This window comes from Lactuca serriola, chromosome 2 (genome assembly GCF_051521515.1).
Source record: "Lactuca serriola cultivar US96UC23 chromosome 2, Lser_US96UC23_V15, whole genome shotgun sequence".
NCBI classification, from domain to species: domain Eukaryota; kingdom Viridiplantae; phylum Streptophyta; class Magnoliopsida; order Asterales; family Asteraceae; genus Lactuca; species Lactuca serriola.
In genome coordinates, this window is record NC_136409.1 from 111,273,696 (window position 1) to 111,297,550 (window position 23,855).

Sequence of the window (23,855 nt, forward strand, 5' to 3'; positions counted from 1 at the left end):
CATTTTAACCATACTCGCTGAGTGCACCCTGGTGACTCGGCGAGTTCACACATGTCCTCTAACTCTTTGACCCGCTTGACACGCTGAGTCCCTCCCTATGCTCGACGAGTCATACCAGTCATGAATCGCGGGGCCACCCCGACTCAACTCGCCGAGTCTCAAGAACAACTCGGCGAGTACCGCCTTGAACTCCAGTCCTCTAACTCCCTCCTGACTCACTGAGTCATCCCCCAACTCGGCAAGTCTACTCACTAAACAATTTACGTGAAACCCTAACCCTACTCGCCGAGTCTCAAGAACAACTCGGCGAGTTCATGCCATGCACAAACTCTACTAACCTCCTGAGGTCAGATCCGTTTCCGTAAACCATAGATCTGGCCTCCCCAAGCATGAATGTCTTGTAAAGTTCGAAACTTGATGCTTGTACAACCACAACAAGGCATCAAAAGGAGATTTAGTCCCAAAAATGGCAACCTAAGTCCAATAACCCCAAACTGATCCATAAATCTCCAAGGGTTAAGGTCTCTGGACCTCTTTGAGTCCAGATCCAAGGCACAAACTCGAAGAGGGACCATTTGATCCACATAATCACTCTCCAAAGGGGTTAGAAAACCCTAACTCTAAACATCAACACCAAAACTAAAGGAGGTTCGAGCTATTACCTCAAAATGAAGTCTATGAACTCTGGAACTGCTTGAATCGCACTTCCTCTTTGCTCTTGTCACCTTCTTCTTGCTAAACCAAAGGTACAAGGATCAAAAAGTGACGTCTTCTCCCTCACAACAATTTGGCTCACTTAGGGTTCTCTCAAGGGACTGGTAGCCGCAATGGGAGGCTATAAGTGCCCTTAAATAGGCTCCAAACCCGGGGGATTAGGGTTCATTAAACAGCATGGACTCGCCGAGACCACTAATGGACTCGCCGAGTCCGAACGTGAACCCGTATAAACATCCGTGACCCTACTCGACGAGTCTTGGCTCCAACTCACCGAGTTCCTCCACAAACTCCAAAATAATTAAATAAAATAATATACCTGGGAAATCACGATGGTACAATTCTCCCCCACTAGAATCAGACTTCGCCCTCGAAGTCTCACTCTGGAAACAACTCCGGATGCTGCTCACGCATCTCGCGCTCCGGCTCCCAAGTAAGCTCTGACCTTTTCCGGTGTTGCCACTGGACCTGCACCAGAGGCACCTCTTTGTTCCTCAGAACCTTGATCTTTCGATCCCAAATAGCCACCGGTCTCTCGACATAGTTCAGGCCCACATCCACCTAAATATCCTCTAATGGTACTACTGCCGACTCATCGGCTATACACTTTCGTAGCTGTGACACATGGAAAGTGTCATGGATCTGACCTAGCTCTGTAAGTAGCTCCAACCGGTAGGCTACCTTGCCTACCCTTGCGATCACCCGAAAAGTACCGATATATCGGGGCCCCAACTTGCCCCTCTTCCTGAATCGGATCAGTCCTTTCCAAGGAGAGACCTTTAGGAGTACAAAGTCGCCGACCTGGAACTCGAGCTCGGACCGACGCCTGTCTGCATAATTCCTCTGAAGACTCTGAGCGGTCAATAACCTCTGCTTGACCTGCTGTATATGCTCAGTCGTCTGAAGCACGATCTCGGTGCTACCCATAACATGCTGCCCGACCTCTCCCCAGCAAATGGGGGTCCGACACCTTCTCCCATACAACAGCTTAAAGGGTGGCATACTAATGCTCGAATGATGGCTGTTGTTGTAGGAAAACTCTGCCAAGGGCAAATATGTGTCCCAACTCCCACCGAAATCCAACACACATGCCCGGAGCATATCCTTGAGCGTCTGAATCGTCCACTCGCTCTGTCCGTCAGTCTGGGGGTGGTATGCGGTACTAAAATGCAGCCTAGTACCCAATTCCTCATGAAATTTCTTCCAGAATCTGGAAGTGAAACGCACATCCGGTCGGAGACAATCGAGATCGGCACTCCATGCCGCGATACCACTTCCCTCACGTACATCTCTGCCAATTTCTCCGCGGAAGAGCTCTCACTGATAGCAAGGAAGTGGGCGCTCTTTGTCAACCTGTCCACAATCACCAAAATTGCATCGACTCCCTTAGCAGTCCTTGGCAATTTGGTGATAAACTCCATGGTAATTTGTTCCCACTTCCACTCGGGAACCTCCAACGGCTGCAACTTACCATGCGGTCTCTGGTGCTCGGCCTTAACCCTACGACAGGTTAAGCACCTCTCAACAAACCATGCGACATCCCTCTTCATACAGGGCCACCAATAATCCTTTTTCAAGTCTAAATACATCTTAGTGGCCCCAGGATGGATCGAGTACTTCGACCGATGAGCCTCTTCCATCAAAATGGTACGCGTCCCTCCCACAAATGGTACCCAGATACGACACTGAAATGTCATAAGCCCCCGGCTATCGGTAACGAACTTCGATACCAACCGACAACTCGCTCTTTCTTCTGGCTCTCAGGCTGCACAGCCTCAGCCTGGGCCCCACGAATAGCATCCAAAACCGGGGTCATCACCGTCAATCTCAAACATACATCTCATAATGGGGCGCTCTTCGCCCTATGGCTCAGTGCATCGGCTACAACATTAGCCTTGCCCGGGTGGTACAGGATCTCACAATCATAATCCTTGACCACGTCCAACCACCTCCTCTGTCGCATATTTAGGTTGGGCTGATCCATCAAATACTTCAAGCTATTGTGGTCCGTGTATATCGTACACCGAACACCGTATAGATAGTGACGCCAGATCTTGAGGGCGAACACCACTGCCCCCAACTCTAGATCGTGGGTGGGATACCTTGTCTCATGAGGCTTCAGCTGCCTCGATGTGTATGCTATCACATGCCCTCTCTGCATCAGCACCGCACCCAATCCCAAGATCGATGCATCACAATACACTACAAAGTTCTCCATTCCCTCTGGGAGGGATAACACCAGGGCTTCGCATAGCCTCTGGTGAAGTGTCTCGAAGGAGGCCTGCTGCTCTGGGCCCCACGAAAAAGCGACACCCTTCCGGGTCAACCTGGTGAGTGGCACGACGATCTTGGAGAAATCCCTGATAAATCTCCAATAATAGCCTGCCAGCCCTAAGAAACTCCTGATCTCGGTGGGTGACCTCGGCACCTCCCAACTCATCACTGCCTCAACTTTGGTCGGGTCGACCAATATCCCTTTCTGGTTAACGAGGTGCCCTAGGAACTGGACCTCTCGCAACCAGAAATCACACTTGGAGAATTTGGCATAAAGCCTGTACGATCTCAGAGTTCCGAGGATCTCCCTCAAATGCTCCTCATGCTGCTCTCTAGATCTCGAATACACCAAAATGTCGTCGATGAATATGATCACCGAGCGATCCAACATCGGCCTGCACACTCTGTTCATGAGGTCCATGAACACTGTCGGGGCATTGGTGAGTCCGAAGGGCATCACCACAAACTCGTAATGCCCATAACGAGTCCTGAACGCTGTCTTCTGAATGTCCTCATCTTGCACCCTTACCTGATGATACCCAGACCTCAAATCGATCATGGAGAACCAAGATGCTCCCTGCAAGTGATCGAACAAATCGTCGATCCTTGGCAACGGGTAACGGTTCTTCACCGTCAACTTGTTCAACTCCCGGTAATCAATGCACATCCGGTGTAAACCATCCTTTTTCTTGAAAAAAAGGATAGGCGCTCCCCACGGCGAGCTGCTCGTCCGAATAAGCCCCTTTCCCAGCAACTCCTGAAGCTGCAAGGATAACTCCTGCATCTCTGGAGGTGCAAGGCGATAGGGCACCTTGGCGATAGGCGCGGCCCCCGGAACCAAATCGATACTGAACTCCACTTTGTCACACCCCAAAACCGAGAACGACGGAAACGTTCTGGGGCGGAGGACGTCATGTATGTATCACAACAATGTAAAGTAGTAAACAAGCAACAACATCATCCATTGCATTAATAGTAATAGTTTAATACATGTGTGTTCTTTCATAGAAATAAGACATTACAACAAGTAATCAAAATAAAAGATGAGTCTTGACTACTCCGTCTTCGCAAAACCTAGTCATCGTACATGTCTACTGGTGACCTGAGAATACAAGTTATTTTGAAAGTGTAGGTCAGCATTTAAGCTGGTGAGTTCATATGTATTTAATGTCATTGTTCGTATAAGTTTTATGATAACATTTGAAATTGTTCAATGGAATCGTTTGTATATGTTTTGAAAACTCCTAGAAAATCCCATATTTTCTACTAGTATAAAAAAAGTAGTCTTCTACCAAGACCTGAATGTTTTGAAAGTAGTCTTTAACCAAGACCTGACTATTTTGAAAGTAGTCTTCTACCAAGACTTGTACGTTTTGTTGTAACAAAGATGGTTTTCCCCTTTATGACTACTATTAACAATATATATAGTCTACTTCATCATTTACGTGAATGTATCACAAAATAAAAGTAATATGGAAAATACATCCATATAAGTATTATCCTTTGGTATTAGGATAAACACGACATCGCGACTGCCGAAACGTTCTCACCGTGAGTTTCCATAGATGTTCATTTTCCTCTGTAGCTAACAACAGGTGGAAGGAATGGTTAGTTCCTTAAATGTCTTCCTAGTATAAGTATTAACCGTAGATATCCGTAGATGATCATTACCTCTATTGCTAACAGCCGGGTTTAGGAATGGTTAGTCCCTTATTGTTTCTTACTACATAGTATCTATGTAAAAGTATCCTTATAAGTGTATCCATGTAAGAAGAATCTTTATAAGAGTATCCATATAAATGTATCCACGTAAGAGGAATCTCTGTAAGAGTATCCCTTCATATAGCATGTAGTCTAGACTCATGAATGAACTGACTCTGGTGTAATTTCTTGTAATGGGGATAATGTTTTGTATCCCCGAAACTATTCCTATAATAGTTTACTAGAATGTAATTGATGAGTGTCCAAGTAGGTTTATACACCCTTGCTACCCAAGAGTGCCGGAACTGAATTAACTGAAGGAACATTTATGACTATATTTGTACATATGATATATAACTAATATTTAAATGACCTTCGGACGAGTACCCAATATCCCATCAGACCACATCCAAATCCAGGAAAAGGAAACAGGGTGGATAGCCTTCCTAAGTCTTTTAAACATTTCTTATATAACTATACTTATAGAGGCATGCAATTTATAATATAAAAGCATTAAAGAAGTTTTGTAAAACCTTTGAAAAGTTTAATAAATAAGAAGTTATGACTTGATGTCAGTTTATAAATCGAATCGAAAACCGTTTGACAAAACAGTTTAAGTGTGAGAAAACCTTTGTTTGAAGCACAACTATAACAGATTCAAAGGGAAACCTATAGTTTGTAAGACTGTTTCTTAAAGTATTTCAACATGTAAAAATGTTTGAGAAAACTATTTGAAGTACACATGAAAACGTTCGTTTGTTCTTGTATATGAATGTATCTCCTTGAAATGGTATTTCTACTATGTAAAAGTTCGTGATGTTCTCGTAAAACTATACCTATTATAGTTTTCTAAAAGTGTGTCTTGTTGGTATAGTAATCCCTAGTGAAATGCTCACTTGTTATGAAAAGTGTAATTTTTGTAATGCCTAAGATGGACACATATACTTACAGTACAAGCAAGGTTTTGATTTATATATATATATATATATATATATATATATATATATATATATATATATATAACAACGTTTTTCATTTCAAAAGATATGATGTTATCGTGATATATTTTGCATATGAAAGTTTCCTTATAATAGTTATAAATCACATATGATTGCGTTCATAAAAAGTGTATAATGAAACTTTATATAACACACGATAATAATCGTGTGTTTTACTTGTATTCCCCCCCCCCCTTAAAAGCATATAAAAACATTTATAAAACATTTAAAAGTGGTGATTATAGGGGTATGAACTCACATGATTGATCGAAGAAAGTGAGACGAAAACCGAGCATAACTTCTACTCGAGAAAGCGGATTTCTCGGGATTCTCGGGAATCTCGGGAGCGTAAAACTTCCTTCCAAACTTGGATATGAAAACCGGGCCTTTGGGATGACTCCGAGGGTTGATACGCAGAGCTTCGGCGCGAGAAAGGAAAGAATTGAGCAAAAAAGGCCGGCATCCTTGCGTCCTTTATATACGGTCTGAATCCCTCGCGTACGTTGGGCGTACGCAACGTCAGGCATGACCGCATCCTCGGACAAAGCATCGAAGCGACGTGGACGGATTGAGGCCGAGCATCCGAGTACGCTGTGCGTAACCTAGATTGCTCCGAGGACTCCTCCTTCGGATAATACCGGGTTTTGAATATAATTAATATTTTAATTATTTAGTAAACTTCAAAAATTCATATCTTTCTCATACGAACTCCGATTTCGATTTTCTTTATATCCACGCGAAGGTGAGACTACGATCTACAACTTTCGTTTAGACTCCGTCGGCAAATCTTGACTTTATTTTTAATAATATATTTTAATAGGTCGGGACAGGAAATGTCCGTTAAAGTTCCATAACTTCTTCATCCGACGTCCGTTTCCGTCAGACTTTTTACCGTTGCGCTTCTATTGTTGAGACCTTCGATTCTCATTTAGTTTGTGTTGGCTAAAAGTCTCTCGATCTCTATTTTGAGTTTTTAGCTGTCTACTGCTATCTCCGTAACTTAGAAAAATCATAACTTCCTCATACGAAGTCAGATTTGGATGTTCTTTTCATGTACGTTTACGGTTTAATGATATAAAAAACTTTCGTTTAGATACATAAGGCTAAAAATTATTGTATTGAAACTTCGCATTTTACGTCTATCAATGTTGCCAGTTTTGCCGAGAATCTTCGGTTGGTCATAACTTCTTCGTTATAACTCGGATTCGAGGGTTCTTTATATGTACGAAAACCTTGATACGATTCCTAATACTTTATTTAACCCAAATAAGATTTTAGGAAAGTTAATTTTTGACGTAAATTTGACTTGTGATCCATCATATTGTCTCGGAATATCAGGTTGTCACATCATCCCCTCGATAAAGGGAATTTCGTCCCGAAATTAGAGTTTAAACGTAATTGATAATCATGCTACGGTTAGAAGTTTTATTTGCTTCTAGTGTCCTTAAGTGAACTCGGTTGCTCGCTTGGCATTTCAGCGAACCTTTCACTATCGGGATACGACTTTGCTTCTTTCGTTTGACTTCACTGGCATGATAACTCTTCTTGGTCGAACGTATGGTGAATGTTTTTGTGGACTGTGAGAATAGTACATCTTGTACCCTACAAATAGTGTCTCTCTTGTCCCAATCGATAGGAAGGGCATGTGTTTGGCTTCAAAGTTTATTCGCATGGTAGCATGATCACTCGTAGTCTTGGGCAGTCTCCGTCCTAACGTTCATATTAGAATTCATACATGGATCAATGATCACAATCTCGTGTATACGAGTCGTATATAATTAAGACTGAAAAGGTAGTCGAATAACTGATTTTTCTTTAAGCTCGTATCCCATCGAGGAAAAAGAAGTTAAAGTGGAATCGCCAATTCTAAACCTGTAGAACCTTGATTATATATCACCCTATGTATACATTCATCAGCGACAGATCAGCCGTATGGATCTTTGGATTTGAACTGGACGTACTGTACGAGTGGTACTTCGAGGATTTCTTCGGTAAGGAAAAGAACTATGAGGTACTCCATCCATGAGTACTTGGTGTTCTGATATGACGGCTTCGATGGAAAGGAAACTTCGAAGAAAGAGATGTACGTATGAAGCTGTTTTTGTGAGAATCAAATTGAATCAAGTCGTATGATAATGTCAGAATCATATGGAAAATTAAAGACATTAGATTTGAACTTAAGACGTTTACAGACAAAACATAACCGGGTAACCATCAACAGAGTTAAAGTACTTTAGACTACTACAAGACTATTGCTGCAAATAAGGTATACTACAAAAGGCAAGTATACGCAGCACGAGCATCCCTATACCGACGGGATCCTGTAAAAGATAAGACTCTGGTTGCACTAGTTTTGGATGGTTTATAAATCTGTTATTACAAAACGCCTAAATTACATTAACGTGGGTTTGGAGTAGGTTCTCCTGCAACTGTGATCCTGAGAATCCTACCGTCTGCGCCAGAGTTTTTTGTTATAGGGAAATCCTTCTTGAGGTGTCCTATCTCCTCGCTTTGGTGGCATGACTGGCTAGCGCTAGCCATGGTGGCGGGAGTGAGGTGTTTAGCCAGTGTTATGTGGACACGAGTGCCTTCCTCATTACACCACCTTGGAAATTGCTTCCTAAAGCATTCTGCAGGAGTTGCCACTTGTTGCTGTGGCAGGGCAAGTCTTTGGGATCTCTTGCGCTCCTTTAGTGCTTGACGATATCGTCTCTTCCATTCGGTCTTATGGCTTCGCAAGTCTATGACTGTTGCCATTTGTTGCTTTCCCAGTTTGGCACTACCATCGGAACTCTCGACTCCTTTGTCGGTCTTGCTTGTGTTGCCTGAGTTGATGTGTGTAAGGAAAGTTTTCACAGCAGCTGCTACTGCAGTTTGTAATGTAGCGGCGTCGATATGGAGGATAGGGGTTTCATTGCTCGGCTGATTGTTTCCGGATGACGACATGATTCTGTAACATGAAAGATAAAGATTTTGTGAGTGATTCTGGTTGACTCTAGATGTACTTCGATTATTCAAGTAATGCGTAAGACTATGTTCTCAAAAGTTTGACCTACATCCCTATGATGCAGTCCTAGCACTGAGTGGAAGTGTGTTTATGAAGGGTTGACCTACATCCCTATGATGAAGTCCTAGTAATGAGTGGAAGTAAGTTCGTAGAATGGTCTCAAGACGCTTGTCGTTCAAGCCGAGGTATCGTTGGTTGGTGAATAACATGATCCAACCACTAAAAGAGACTTGGAAATGTTTCCGGAGCTAAAGTACTATAGTCCAATGAGTTGACTAAAGCATGTTTCAGATAGACTCCAATGAAAGTATGATAAGAGTACGTGAATAAAGAATGACACAGAAGTTAGCCAACTGTCAATAACTTTGATATTCATGACGTAAAAGTTCGGGTAAATGACCTTGTAAAAGGTCTTACATCATATCCATAGGAGATATTTCTTGACATCATAAAGACCTAACCAAAAGTACTTACAGTACAAGGTAGTCACATAGAAAGTACTACACAAAACATAGACAGGAACACGGTTCTTTAAAACAAGGAAGGATGTAAGGTATCTCCTACTGGCAACGGTCACCCCTATGGTGAACCCTTAGTTCGGTTAGTTGACGTTCCATATCAAGCAGGTATCTCTCGTACACCCTCTGGCGTACTTGGAGCTCTATGACTTCGGCTAGGGTTTTCAGCTAGTGCTTGCAGCAGGGTCTCATGGTTTTTCTCAGATTTCTCACTTGTGATCAAGTCGATTGGTGTGAATGGTATGCATTACGGCATTGGCATTAAGCTCTTAGATACGTTGGAGAGTCGTCCTGCCCTGAATTTCGTTTCGGGCAACGTTGCGGGCCAGAATTGGAAGAATTCTGTCTACTGAGCTTCCTTCACTTGTGTTGTATAAGCTTCGGTCTCCATCCAATGACATAGGTTGATCTTGCTTTTCTCTCCCTATATCCCAAACATTCTACCCAAGGGGCGTCGGGCCATAAAAAGTCGGACGAGGGTTAGGAATTGGAACGGGAGCTGCCTGGGGTAGGTTCTCAACTTCGGGTTCGGAGTTATCAACATCCGAAAGGTTTTTAGCATGGTGATCATTCAAAGGGATTGGATGATCGCTCTCTAGTTCTTCTTCAAACTATCCAACATTGCCTTTGTTCTGAAGGTACGGGTTGCCATGGGGATGGAGTCCAGTTATGTGATCTACGCGAGAATTGGGGTAAGGAAATAATTATTAGACGGACTATCTAGATAATTATTAGAAATATTCATTAGTTACATCGCTATTTGTAAAGTGCATATCAGTCATATGTAATCAACACAGGATAGGCTTTCGAATAAGTGACCTTAACTCCAAATTCACAAAGAATAAGGGTAAAGCAAAAACTTCACCAATTCTAAGTCTATAACATCCTGGGTACATATAGCCTTAGTGTATCCACTTAGCAACTATCAACTTAGAAATGAAGATCCTATTTTTTTAGTTCTCAAGTAAGTAATTACGGTAACACAAAACACCCCTATGGTATTTTAGACTTAGGTTCTGTTATAATGTTCTTATTGTGGTAATGTTGGTAAGTTTTTAGAATTGTTGCTACATCACAACCATTCTTGGGAATATGCTAATCACTCCTCGGACCAGCATAGTTGATCAGGCTATGCCACTCCCAAGACTGACTATACATCCCCAAGCTTACTTGTGATATTCAAAAATCGTAATACTTTTGTTCTTGTCGTTGTGACACCGATTTTAGTATGAATGCAGGCACGTATACTTACTTAAATATTTTATTATTTAGAAGTATAAACTCTAAGTCAGAGTATTTTAATCCCATTGTATTTATAGTTATTATATCTTTTATGGGTTGATATACTCAATTCACTATAAACAATGCTCTGATACCAATCTGTCACACCCCAAAATCAAGAGCGGCGGAAAGGTTCTGGGGCGGAGGACGTCATGTATGTATCACAACAACGTAAAGTAGTAAACAAGCAACAACATCGTCCATTGCATTAATAGTAATAGTTTAATACATGTGTGTTCTTTCATAGAAATAAGACATTACAACAAGTAATCAAAATAAAAGATGAGTCTTGACTACTCCGTCTTCGCAAAACCTAGTCATCGTACCTGTCTACTGGTGACCTGAGAATACAAGTTATTTTGAAAGTGTAGGTCAGCATTTAAGCTGGTGAGTTCATATGTATTTAATGTCATTGTTCGTATAACTTTTATGATAACATTTCAAATTGTTCAATGGAATCGTTTGTATATGTTTTGAAAACTCCTAGAAAATCCCATATTTTCTACTAGTATAAAAAAAGTAGTCTTCTACCAAGACCTGAATGTTTTGAAAGTAGTCTTTAACCAAGACCCGACTGTTTTGAAAGTAGTCTTCTACAAAGACTTGTATGTTTTGTTGTAACAAAGATGGTTTTCCCCTTTATGACTACTATTAACAATGTATATAGTCTACTTCATCGTTTACGTGAATGTATCACCAAATAAAAGTAATATGGAAAATATATCCATATAAGTATTATCCTTTGGTATTAGGATAAACACGACATTGCGACTGCTGAAATGTTCTCACTGTGAATATCCATAGATGTTCATTTTCCTCTGTAACTAACAGCAGGTGGATGTAATGGTTAGTTCCTTAAATGTCTTCGTAGTATAAGTATTAACCGTAGATATCCGTAGATGATCATTACCTCTATTGCTAACAGTCGGGTTTAGGAATGGTTAGTCCCTTATTGTTTCTTACCACATAGTATCTATGTAAAAGTATGCCTATAAGTGTATCCATGTAAGAAGAATCTTTGTAAGAGTATCCATATAAATGTATCCATGTAAGAGGAATCTCTATAAGAGTATCCCTTCATATAGCATGTAGTCTAGACTCATGAATGAACTGACTCTGGTGTAATTTCTTGTAATAGGGATAATGTTTTGTATCCCCGAAACTATTCCTATAATAGTTTACTAGAATGTAATTAATGAGTGTCCAAGTAGGTTTATACACCCTTGCTACCCAAGAGTGCCGGAACTGAATTAACTGAAGGAACATTTATGACTATATTTGTACATATGATATATAACTAATATTTAAACGACCTTCGGACGAGTACCCAATATCCCATCAGACCACATCCAAATCGAGGAAAAGGAAACAGGGTGGATAGCCTTCCTAAGTCTTTTAAACATTTCTTATATAACTATACTTATAGAGGCATGCAATTTATAATATAAAAGCATAAAAGAAGTTTTGTAAAACCTTTGAAAAGTTTAATAAATAAGAATTTATGACTTGATGTCAGTTTATAAATCGAATCGAAAACCGTTTGACAAAACAGTTTAAATGTGAGAAAACCTTTGTTTGAAGCACAACTATAACAGATTCAAAAGGAAACCTATAGTTTGTAAGACAGTTTCTAAAAGTATTTCAACATGTAAAAACGTTTGAGAAAACTATTTGAAGTACACATGAAAACGTTCGTTTGTTCTTGTATATGAATGTATCTCCTTGAAATGGTATTTCTAGTATGTAAAAGATCGTGATGTTTTCGTAAAACTATACCTGTTATAGTTTTCTAAAAGCGTGTCTTGTTGGTATAGTAATCCCTAGTGAAATGCTCACTTGTTATGAAAAGTGTAATTTTTGTAGTGCCTAAGATGGACACATATACTTATAGTATAAGCAAGGTTTTGATTTATATATATATATATATATATATATATATATATATATATATATATATATATATGTATATAACAACATTTTTCATTTCAAAAGATATGATGTTATCGTGATATATTTTTCATATGAAAGTTTCCTTATAATAGTTATAAATCACATATGATTCTGTTCATAAAAAGTGTATAATGAAACTTTATGTAACACACGATAATAATCTTGTGTTCTACTTGTATTCCCCCCCCCCCTTAAAAGCATATAAAAACATTTATAAAACATTTAAAAGTGGTGATTATAGGGGTATGAACTCACATGATTGATCGAAGAAAGTGAGACGAAAACCGAGCATAACTTCTACTCAAGAAAGCGGATTTCTTGCGATTCTCGGGAATCTCCGGAGCGTAAAACTTCCTTCCAATCTTGGATATGAAAACCGGGCCTTTGGGATGACTCCGAGGGTTGATACGCAGAGCTTCGGCGTGAGAAAGGAAAGAATTGAGCAAAAAAGGCCGGCATCCTCGCATCCTTTATATAGGGTCTGAATCCCTCGCGTACGTTAGGCATACGCAACGTTAGGCATGACCGCATCCTCGGACAAAGCATCGAAGCGACGTGAACGGATTGAGGCCGAGCATCCGAGTACGTTGGGCATACGAGGGTACGCTGGGCGTAACCTTGATTGGTCCGATGACTCCTCCTTCGGATAATACCGGGTTTTGAATATAATTAATATTTTAATTATTTAGTAAACTTAAAAAATTCATATCTTTCTCATACGAACTCCGTTTTCGACGTTCTTTATATCCACGCGAAGGTGAGACTATGATCTACAACTTTCGTTTAGACTCCATTGGCAAATCTTGATTTTATTTTTAATAATATATTTTAATAGGTCGGGACAGGAAATGTCCGTTAAAGTTCCATAACTTCTTCATCCGACGTCCGTTTCCGTCAAACTTTTTACCATTGCGCTTCTATTGTTGAGACCTTCGATTCTCATTTAGTTTGTGTCGGCTAAAAGTCTCTCGATCTCTATTTCGAGTTTTTAGCTGTCTACTGCTATATCCTTAACTTAGAAAAATCATAACTTCCTCATACGAAGTCAGATTTGGATGTTCTTTTCATGTACGTTTATAGTTTAATGATATCTAAAACTTTCATTTAGATACCTAAGGCTAAAAATTATTGTATTGAAACTTCGTGTTTTACGTCTATCAGTGTTGCCGGTTTTGCCGAGAATCTTCGGTTGGTCATAACTTCTTCTTTATAACTCGGATTCTAGGGTTCTTTATATGTACGAAAACCTTGATACGATTCCTAATACTTTATTTAACCCAAATAAGATTTTAGGAAAGTTAATTTTTGACGTAAATTTGACTTGTGATCCATCATATTGTCTCGAAAATCGGGTTGTCATACACTTGCCTCACGGGAGGCACGCCCGACAACTCCTCTAGGAATACGTCCGGGAACTCACACACTATTGGAACCTCATCAACTGACCTCGGTCTCTCTGTATCAACTCGTGTATCCATCACATACGCTAAAAAACCCCTACAACCCTGCTGTAGACACTGCCTTGCCCTAGCGGCCGAGCAAAATGCTGACCAGAACGTGTACCCTCATCGTACACCATAAGAACTCCCCCACTAGGGTCTCGTATGGTCACCAGTTGTCGCTCGCAGTCGATAACCGCTCCGAATCTGCTCAACCAGTCCATGCCCATGATGACACAGACATCTCCCATCGCAATAGGAACTAAATCAATCGGGAACCCAACACCGAAAATCTCGAGCTCACACCCTTGGATCACCTCTGTGGCATACACCGCCCTCTCGTCAGCTATGGAAACTCTAAGAGGTCGACTCAACGTCTCACGACTAACACTGATGTGCTGACTAAAAGCCAAAGATACAAAGGACCGACTCGCACCCGAGTCAAATAACACCAAGGAAGGTACAGAACTCACAAGAAAAGTACCTACGCATAACATAAGATAAGCACAATATCTCAACATCAAAATAAATACACGAAAGAATACATACCAGCCACGACATCGGGCGCTATGCGGACCTCCTCTGCGGTCAACTGAAAGGCTCTCCATGGTGCCTTTGGTGCCTCGGCCTTCACTGGCCGGCTCTTAGTAGCTCTGATGGCAGCAGGGGCAGATCCCTGAGATGCTCCCTGTGCTGATCCCCGCAGCTGCGGACACTCTGCCTTCCGGTGTCCGGTCTGGTTGCAGTGAAAACATACTGCAAACCCCTTGGGGCAGTCCTTGGCCATATGCCCCTCCTTTCCACATTTGTAGCAAGACCCTGCTCTACACACCCCATCGTGGCTCCTGCCGCACTTGCCACAAGTGCGGACCCTCTGGTACCCTGATCTCTAATCAGCGGGCTTGGCCCGCTTAGCTACCGGCTGAGACTGCATCGGTCGCTGATCCCTCCCCTGAGACTCAACCTCCTCCCTAGCCTGGGTCTCCAGCTCTATCTCCCTCTTCCGGGCATTTGCCTGAAGCTCGGAAAATTTCCGGTACGTTGAGTTCGCCACGAACTCTCGTATATCCCTCCTCAAAATGCTCAGATATCGGCTCATACGTGCCTTCTCGGAGGACACGTGCTCTGGGCAGAACGTCGCCCGCTCATGAAACATCCTCGTAATCACCGTAACCGACTAATACCCTGCTTGAGGGTCAAAAACTCCTGGGCCAAATGCTCCCTCTCCACCTGGGGAACGTACTCATCTCGGAACATAGCAGTGAACCTCTCCCAGGTCACTGCAGCAAGCTCAGCAGGCGTATAGTGCGCCGTCACAAACTTCCACCAATCCTTTGCTCCCAAGCGAAGTTGGTTCAGCGCGAACCGAACTCTCAAATGCTCTGGAGATGAGCAAGTAAAGAAACACCCCAATATGTCTGAAATCCATCTTATCGGCGCAATCGGGTCCTGGGTCCTGTCAAACTCCGGTGGTTTTGTGTTTTTGAACTCTCGGAACAGCAACGCATCACCACCCTGCGGCCTAGTCGCAGCTATAGCTGCAGTGGCCGTAGCAACAACAGCCTCCGAAAGAGCAGCGTACTTCTCATCAAATGTCTTTATCAGCGTGGTCTTGATAGACCCGAACATCTCTGATATCTCTGCCCTGATGGCCGCAGCCACCTCCTCCTGGATGATCCTACGGATCTGCTCATCACTCGTACCGCTGGTCCCTGGTGTGTGGCGCGTCCCAACCATGATCTCCCTCTCTCTGAAATACAACACAAGAATAAATATCAGGGACTCGCTCGAGTAGGCTCACACTCGAATACCCCACCCTACTTGACCCTTGGTACTCCAAGGATTCTGACTTGGACTGTGCACTGACCCAGTGTCTTCAGTAGTACGGGCCCAATACTACCGTCCACACCGCATCAGCATCCATCCCAAGTCCTCCTCCCAGAGTCTCAAATCACAAGTACTCTACTCTCTCTAATCATATGATACTCGCTAGCAGATCTCTCAGAACCTCCTCGCTGCTACCTAAACACTCTGAAGTATTCCTCGCAGCAAGACTCCTAGACTCATGCATCACATATCAGGCCACTCTAGTCCTAATAAGAATACCTAGTCTACTCTAGCATGCATAGCATAGCTCATCATATAACATATCACATCATATCTTATAACACTTACAATAATGGTATTTTGGGAAATCACCGTTCGGGCGCTGGCTGTTCGTACACACGACTCTGCTCTGTTTGTCTCGTAAGTTCTTCTTTTGAAAACTTATTTTATTATCAAAATTCCTCAAATCCTCGGTTTGAGTTCAGATACGCCCGAAGGTGCATCTGAATCCCTCAAACCAAGGCTCTGATACCAACTAGTAACACCATAAAATTTAAAACAATTTTTCGCATTTTCAAACACATTTTTACAAACTCATTCATTCATAAAATGTCATAGTATCATGTCTTTGTTTCACAAAACATCTCCCAAGATCAAAATACATAAAATCCCATGTGTGTGTACGAATCAAGTCGTCGCCTTCCCGCGGTCATAACTGGTACCTAAAACACATAACACATAACACTATAAGCATAAGCTTAGTGAGTTCCCCAAAATACCACTCAAACACATAATAGCCACTCGAGGCTGTAACTCTGTCGACCCTCTGGTCAATGTGTCTCAGTGGGGCCCTCCAGCCCCAACTCTCTGTGGGCCCTCTGGCCCTAACTCTAGGGATCCAAAAGTCCCAACTCTGTAACTCTGAATCATGCATATCACATATCACAATAAATCACAACACATAAATAACATGCAAATACATTGGCATATAACTCTATAGTACTCTGTCACATAACTCTGTTACAACACTAGGTAAAGTATAGTGAGAAGACTCACCTCAGGCGTCTCGGTAAATCTCTGACTCGATGGAAAATATTGCCTAGCCTCTGCCTATTCACATAAATAAATACTCTTATAAATATAACCCTCGAGACTAGACTCAACCTGCCATTGGCACCCTCAAAAGGGTAAAAGACTATTTTACCCTCCCCTCTTGTCACAAGGACTCCATTGATGACCAAACCCTAAAAGTCAACAAAAGTCAACGGTCACATTTTGACCCTACTCGCCGAGTGCACCCTGGTGACTCGGCGGGTTCACACATGTCCTCTAACTCTTTGTCCCGCTCGACACGCCGAGTCCCTCCCTATGCTCGACGAGTCATACCAGTCATGAATTGCGGGGCACCCCGACTCAACTCGCCGAGTCTCAAGAACAACTTGGCGAGTACCGCCTTGAACTCTAGTCCTCTAACTCCCTACTGACTCACTGAGTCATCCCCCAACTCGGCAAGTCTACTCACTGAATAATTTATGTGAAACCCTAACCCTACTCGCCGAGTCTCAAGAACAACTCGGCGAGTTCATGCCATGCACAAACTCTACTGACCTCCTGAGGTCAGATCTGTTTCCCCAAACCATAGATCTGGCCTCCCAAAGCATGAATGTGACGTAAAGTTTGAAACTTGATGCTTGTACAACCACAACAAAGCATCAAAAGGAGATTTAGTCCCAAAAATGGCAACCTAAGTCCAATAACCCCAAGCTGATCCATAAAGCTCCAAGGGTTAAGGTCTCTGGACCTCTTTGAGTCCAGATCCAAGGCACAAACTCGAAGAGGGACTATTTGCTCCACATAATCACTCTCCAAAGGGGTTAGAAAAACCCTAACTCTAAACATCAACACTAAAACTAAAGGAGGTTCGAACTATTACCTCAAAATGAAGTCTATGAACTCTGGAACTGCTTGAATCACACCTCCTCTTTGCTCTTGTCACCTTCTTCTTGCTAAACCAAAGGTACAAGGATCAAAAAGTGACGTCTTCTCCCTCACAACAATTTGGCTCACTTAGGGTTCTCTCAAGGGACTGGTAGCTGCAATGGGAGGCTATAAGTGCCCTTAAATAGGCTCCAAACCCAGGGGATTAGGGTTTCATTAAATAGCATGGACTCGCCGAGTCCACTAATGGACTCGCCGAGTCTGAACGTGAACCCAGATAAACATCTGTGACCCTACTCGGCGAGTCTTGGCTCCAACTCGCCGAGTTCCTCCACAAACTCCAAAATAATTAAATAAAATAATATACCTGGGAAATCAGGATGTTACAAGAAGAATCAAATAGGTAGAAAGATAAGGGTTTCTCCAGACAGGAAGGAAAGGAGAAATACTTTAGTATCGTGTTCTATGATCATCTTAAAGATTATGGAACCATACCATAATTGATCATATAAGGACATCTTAGTGCATTTACATGACTAAAAAGAGGTATTGGGAATTGTTGAAATGGTTAAATCAAAAGGATGAGTCATACTTCATTCCAAAATCGAGTTTTAGAGTTATACTCTAGTTACTCCAAGTTGTACCTTGAGTAACATATTCTAAGTAGGTTTAAAACACCTCATGAAATGTGGAGTATAAGTGTTCCTTACTCTTGCACATTCAAAATTGGTAAGTTGTGATGTTTTGGATAAAACAAAGACCAACTAAGACCAATTGTATGACGTGTTTTTCTTGATAAGGATCCGCACTAACTCTTGAATGTTTGTTTGTCAAGAAATCTTCCTTGATAGAGAATCTTATATGTCAAGAGGTCAGTGGGAGTCTTAATGATATTGAATAGTTTCAAGAACTAATCAAGAATAAACATATTGTTTATCACTAGCACACGACTTGAGGTTTGTAACCTATCGTGTTGACATATTCTTGTTTCTGTGCCATTCCATTTATGTTGACTATGAATGTGAGTTCTATATGTTCTCATTTGATTGCATAAGGCCCTTGTAGTGTCGGATGGCAATAAATTGAAATTAAGCGAGTTTAGTGCACAAAATTTTGAATTTTTCATAAACCTTGTCTCTATCATAGTGGTTGGAAGTGACGAATTCACATGGATAGGAACACATACACCATAAAATCTAATAGGTAAGTGGTTTCTCTTTACTTCATGAAAATGATTGTGAGGAAACACTTTTACAAGTAGATTACAACATCAATTTTCATAGTTCGAATTGTGAAAAATGGCAAATAGTTTGACCATTCGGAACTTATCGCTATATGTTCTGAAAACGTTTAGACACACACACAAGATATCTATTGAAGGGTGTATGATGTTGAGAAGTCTAGGAAAAGACTTATCAAAGCACTACGTATCAAAAATCTGAACTTTGGTATGAAAATTCAATAGGTATTGATTTCTAGAAGTCTAGTTGATTTCTGAGTACATGTCAAAGCTACTGGAGCATAATCGTTATGCTGGTAAGAACATAATTCTTATGCTGGTGGGAGCGTGATTATTATGTTAAGTGTTGCAAGTTAGCAATGCTATTTGTGACATCCCCATTTTCACGGCTAGAAAAGACCGATTTTTGTTTATGCTTTATAAAAATCAGAGTACTTCTTTTCATAAAAATGTTGCGGAATTTGTTCCCAGAAAAATACGATAAATACGTTATCAAAATTTTTTCGAAGAAATGTATTTTATTCATTTAAAAATGTTTGGGATGTCATTGTCAATACAGAAACATAAGCATAAACGGAACTTACATTTGTTTACACTAGTTATCTACATCTCTTTAAATCTCTCAGTGTAATGTCACTTCATATCGACACCTGTGATATAAGTAAACTGAGTGGGTCAGGTTGGGAAACCTGGTGAGTACATAGGGTTTTCAACCCACAATAATATAATTATTATGTTTAAACAATCAAACAATCAACCCAATTACCCATCCCCATTATCTTCTTTACACTTAAGGATTTATCCTAAGAGTCATCTATCCTGCATTTGTTTATTCTGAAGTCCCTTACTTCCATGGTTATAGGACTGGCACTAAATCCATAGCTGCCAATGCTCGTTCTTAAAGCACTAATTCCATAGCTGCTATAGTTTACTCATCGGGCACTAAATCCATAGCGACCAGTGTTTATCTAATAGGTACTAAGTCCATAGCTACCAATTCTTAACAGGTACTAAGTCCATAGCTACCAGTTCCTAACAGGTACCAAGTCCATAGCTACCGGTGTTTGTCCAATAGGCACTAGGTCCATAACTGTCGATGTTTATTAGGCACTAAGTCTATAGCTGCCAATGTTTACTCACATCATCTTTTATCTCTCATCATTCATCTACTGAAAGAACATAATTTATGGTTTGAGCTAGGCATCATTTTTGTATAGTTAATTGTGTCTTTTGGCAGTGTTTTGTTTGTAGTCATGTAATGTGTGCTGCCACACGTGTGTGTGTGCGGCCGCACACATGTGCTTGGCTGCACACTCTTGTGCTGGTAGGAGGAGTACTATTTATAGAAACTGAGGTGTGTCAGTCTGTACTTTTTGCTAGAAGTCAGTGACGTATGTGTGTGTTTTCCCAAGGTGTACCTGACATTTATATGATATAGATGTGTGCATGCTTGATTCATTTTCTTCTTCTTCTCAATCTAAATCTAATTGCAATTAACTTCATTGATTACTAAATTGGATCCTTAATTTTGGGGACTTACAATTGGTATCAGAGCGAATTTGGTATCAATTGAAGTTGCTTTTTGAGTGTTTGCTGCCAACTGTTGAAGGTTTGCTGCTGACTTTCAAGGTTTGCTGTTAAGTTTCGTGTGCGGTTGGGAGTTTGCGGTTGAAAGTGTTTGCTGTTGAAGGTGTGTGCGGTTGAAAGTGTTTGCTGTTGAAGGTGTGTGCAGTTGAAAGTGTTTGCGGTTGAAGCTGTGTGCGGTTGAAAGTGTTTGCGGTTGAAGGTGTATGCGGTTAAAGAGATTGTCGGTTTAGTGTGTGGTTAGATTGGTGTGTGCGGCTCAATTCAGTGTGCGGCTGGATAAGTGTGTGCGGTTAAGGAGTGTGTGTTTCAGAGTATTAGTGTGCAGTTTAAAATTACTAAAATGGAATCTCAAAACATGACTGTTCATCAAGATTTGGATGCAATAATGGGAACAACTACTCGTATTCCTAGATTGCTATCAGCTGAAGGATTTCCTGAATGGAAATATCGAATTGAAAAATACATCAAAATGAAGGATTTCAAAATTTGGAGAAGCATTTTGAGAGGACCAATTCAGATTACTTCTACTTTAGAAGATGGAACGGTAATTGACAAACAAGTTGAAAACTAAATTGATGATGATTTTGAACGAGTTGAAGAACAAGAAAAGGCTCTTGCCACACTGACTATGGCATTGTCTCCGGAAATAGCACAAGGATTTCGTGAGTATACATCAGCAAAAGCATTATGGGAAGCACTCATAGAAGTTTATGAAGGAAATGAAGACATGAAGCAAAGTCGACAAGACATGCTCCGACAAAAATTCAACATGTTTAACTATGTATTGGGAGAAACATTGGAAAATCAATTGCAAAGATTTATCACACTAACCACTGAAATGAGCTCCACAGGAGTGATGGTTACTAGATCTGAAATCAACAAGAAGTTACTAAATTCTCTTCCAAAATCATGGGACATGAATGTCTCGGTGATTAAAAAGACAAAAGATCTGAACCGTTTAAGCCTGTCTGAAACAATGGCAATCATCAAAGCTTGCGATCTTGATGATAAACAAAGAGAAATCAATCATGTCAATTCATACTCTACAGCCAATCTTGGACTTCAAAATAACAACACCGCTTTTTCAAGATTCACCACTCTTCAAAATACTCAAATCCAGGTTCCTCAAGTTCAACCTCATACAGTCCATCATAACATACCTTACATCATACCTAACATGCAACAAACTCAAATCCCTCAAACCATATTTCAAGCTGGTTCTAGTGTTAGTCCTTCCATAGATGTTTTAATTCAATCTCATGGAATTGGTTCCCAAAGCTCATTTGCAAAAGAAAATGAGGAAAATATAGCTTTAGCTACTGGGTTGGTGAACTGCTACAATGCCTTTGTTGCTGGAGAGCTCTCTCCACAACTTTCATTCACTGATCTTGATCAAATCCATCCTGAAGATGTGGAAGAGATGGATATTACTTGGCAAATGGCAATGGCAATATTCAGGTCTAAACAATTCTCAAAAAAGACTGGAAAGAACAACTGGGGTGTAAATTCAGACAAAAAGATGGGTTTTAGCAAAGGAAAGTTGCGTTGTTATAATTGTCATGAACCAGGACACTTTGCGAGGGAATGTCCAAAACCAAATCAGCGAGAAAACTCCGAAAGAACCATGGTGCCAGTAACGTACGTTCACAGCAACAACAGAGGATCATCTTCAAACAATCAGTCTGCAGACATGGCAATGGTAGCTCAATCGTTCAACTGGGAAGATCAAGTTCAGGCCCTAAACATTTCGGAACCTGAAAAGGCAAATCTTGCTCAAGTCAAGGATGCAAGTAAAGAAATGGAAGCAGATCCAGAGGAGGAGATGATGAATTTGCAGTTTGCATTCATGGTTCAGACCACTCCTGAACCATTCAAATCTGAGGTTAGTGAATTTGGTTGTTCTCAATCTTGTATTAAAATTGTTAAGTTTTTGAGAGATCAAATTGAAATAATCAAAAGAGAGAACGAGGACTTGAAATATGAGGGATATACTCTTAGAAAAAATAAAAAGCCCTTAAAAACTCAATTAGAAAACAAAACAAAAGATTTTAAAAAATTGCAAGAGGATTACAGCAACAAATGCGAGAACTATGATCATCTCAAAAGAAAACTTGCTGCTGTAACCATGGAACTTGACACATTGAAAAATTGTTTTGAAAAAGCTGAATTTAATTTCAAAAAGTACGATGGGTCAAGTGAAAAGATTGCAAAATTAATCGAAGGTCAATCACACTGGAGAGATATCACTCATGGTAATCAAATAAAAGTTGGATTAGGTTATGAGAGTGTCCCTCCTCCCTTCAATCACAATTATACTGCTATTCCTCTCTCTCAAGAAGAAATTGGCAAAGAACCTTGCATGGTGTACGGAAAGTCAACTTCTGAGCAGGAAATACAGTCTAATTATGAGACTTTGCATACTAATGTTTTGGCTTCAAGTGCAGATATATCAATAGTCCAGGGGGAGCATGCTGCTGAAACTTTTGAGTCAAATAATGTTGTGATTGAGTCTGGTGTTAATTATAGTCATGAGTCTGTGTCAAAATCAAACACAAATGTTTTTGTGTCGGGTGATATTTTATTTCAGTATGAAAATGATTCTAATAGTGTTGTTTCTGATCAAACTGCTAAACCTGATTTACATGTCTCTGCATCTAACACATCTGTTACTAAATTCAATGATGGATCTTGCAAGTGTAAATGTGTTAGAAATGGAAAAGCAAAGAACAACACTGACAACAGCAGTGCCAAAGCTTCTGATAACAAACAAATTTGTTTTAATTGTGGCACTGCTGGACACATTGCAAGAAACTGCATGAACCGGATGTTTGTATCTCATACAACAAAAAGAGGGGAGAATGAATTTCGGGGACGATCTTTGACTAGAAAAATTCCCAAAACTCATTCTAGAAATGGAGATTTGAATACAACATTAAACAAAAAATTCGAAAGATTTCAAAAGAATAAACAGGTTTTTTGCAAAAACAACAGAAGTTTGCTAAAATCAACTCAGGACAAGCCTAAGTCGAATTTGTCAAAGAGCAGGACAGGATCTTCTAACTCTTCAAGTAAGAGATCCACCGGTTCAAAGCAAACTTACAAATTTTTGAAACCTAACCTTCAATTGATTCCAAAATCTTTTTCAGATGAATCTCCATTACTCTCCAATTCAAAAGCAAAGAAAGAATCAAATGAAAAACTTGTAAAAGGAAAGAGTCAACCCAGGATTGTGATGACCTGGGTTCCCAAAACTAAATAATTCCATTCATCGTGCAGGGACAGTTGCGGAGGAATGTCGCCAGACCTTGGTATGTCAACAGCGGCTGCTCCCGGCACATGACTGGAGACATATCCCAATTGCACGACATTCAAACTTTTAAT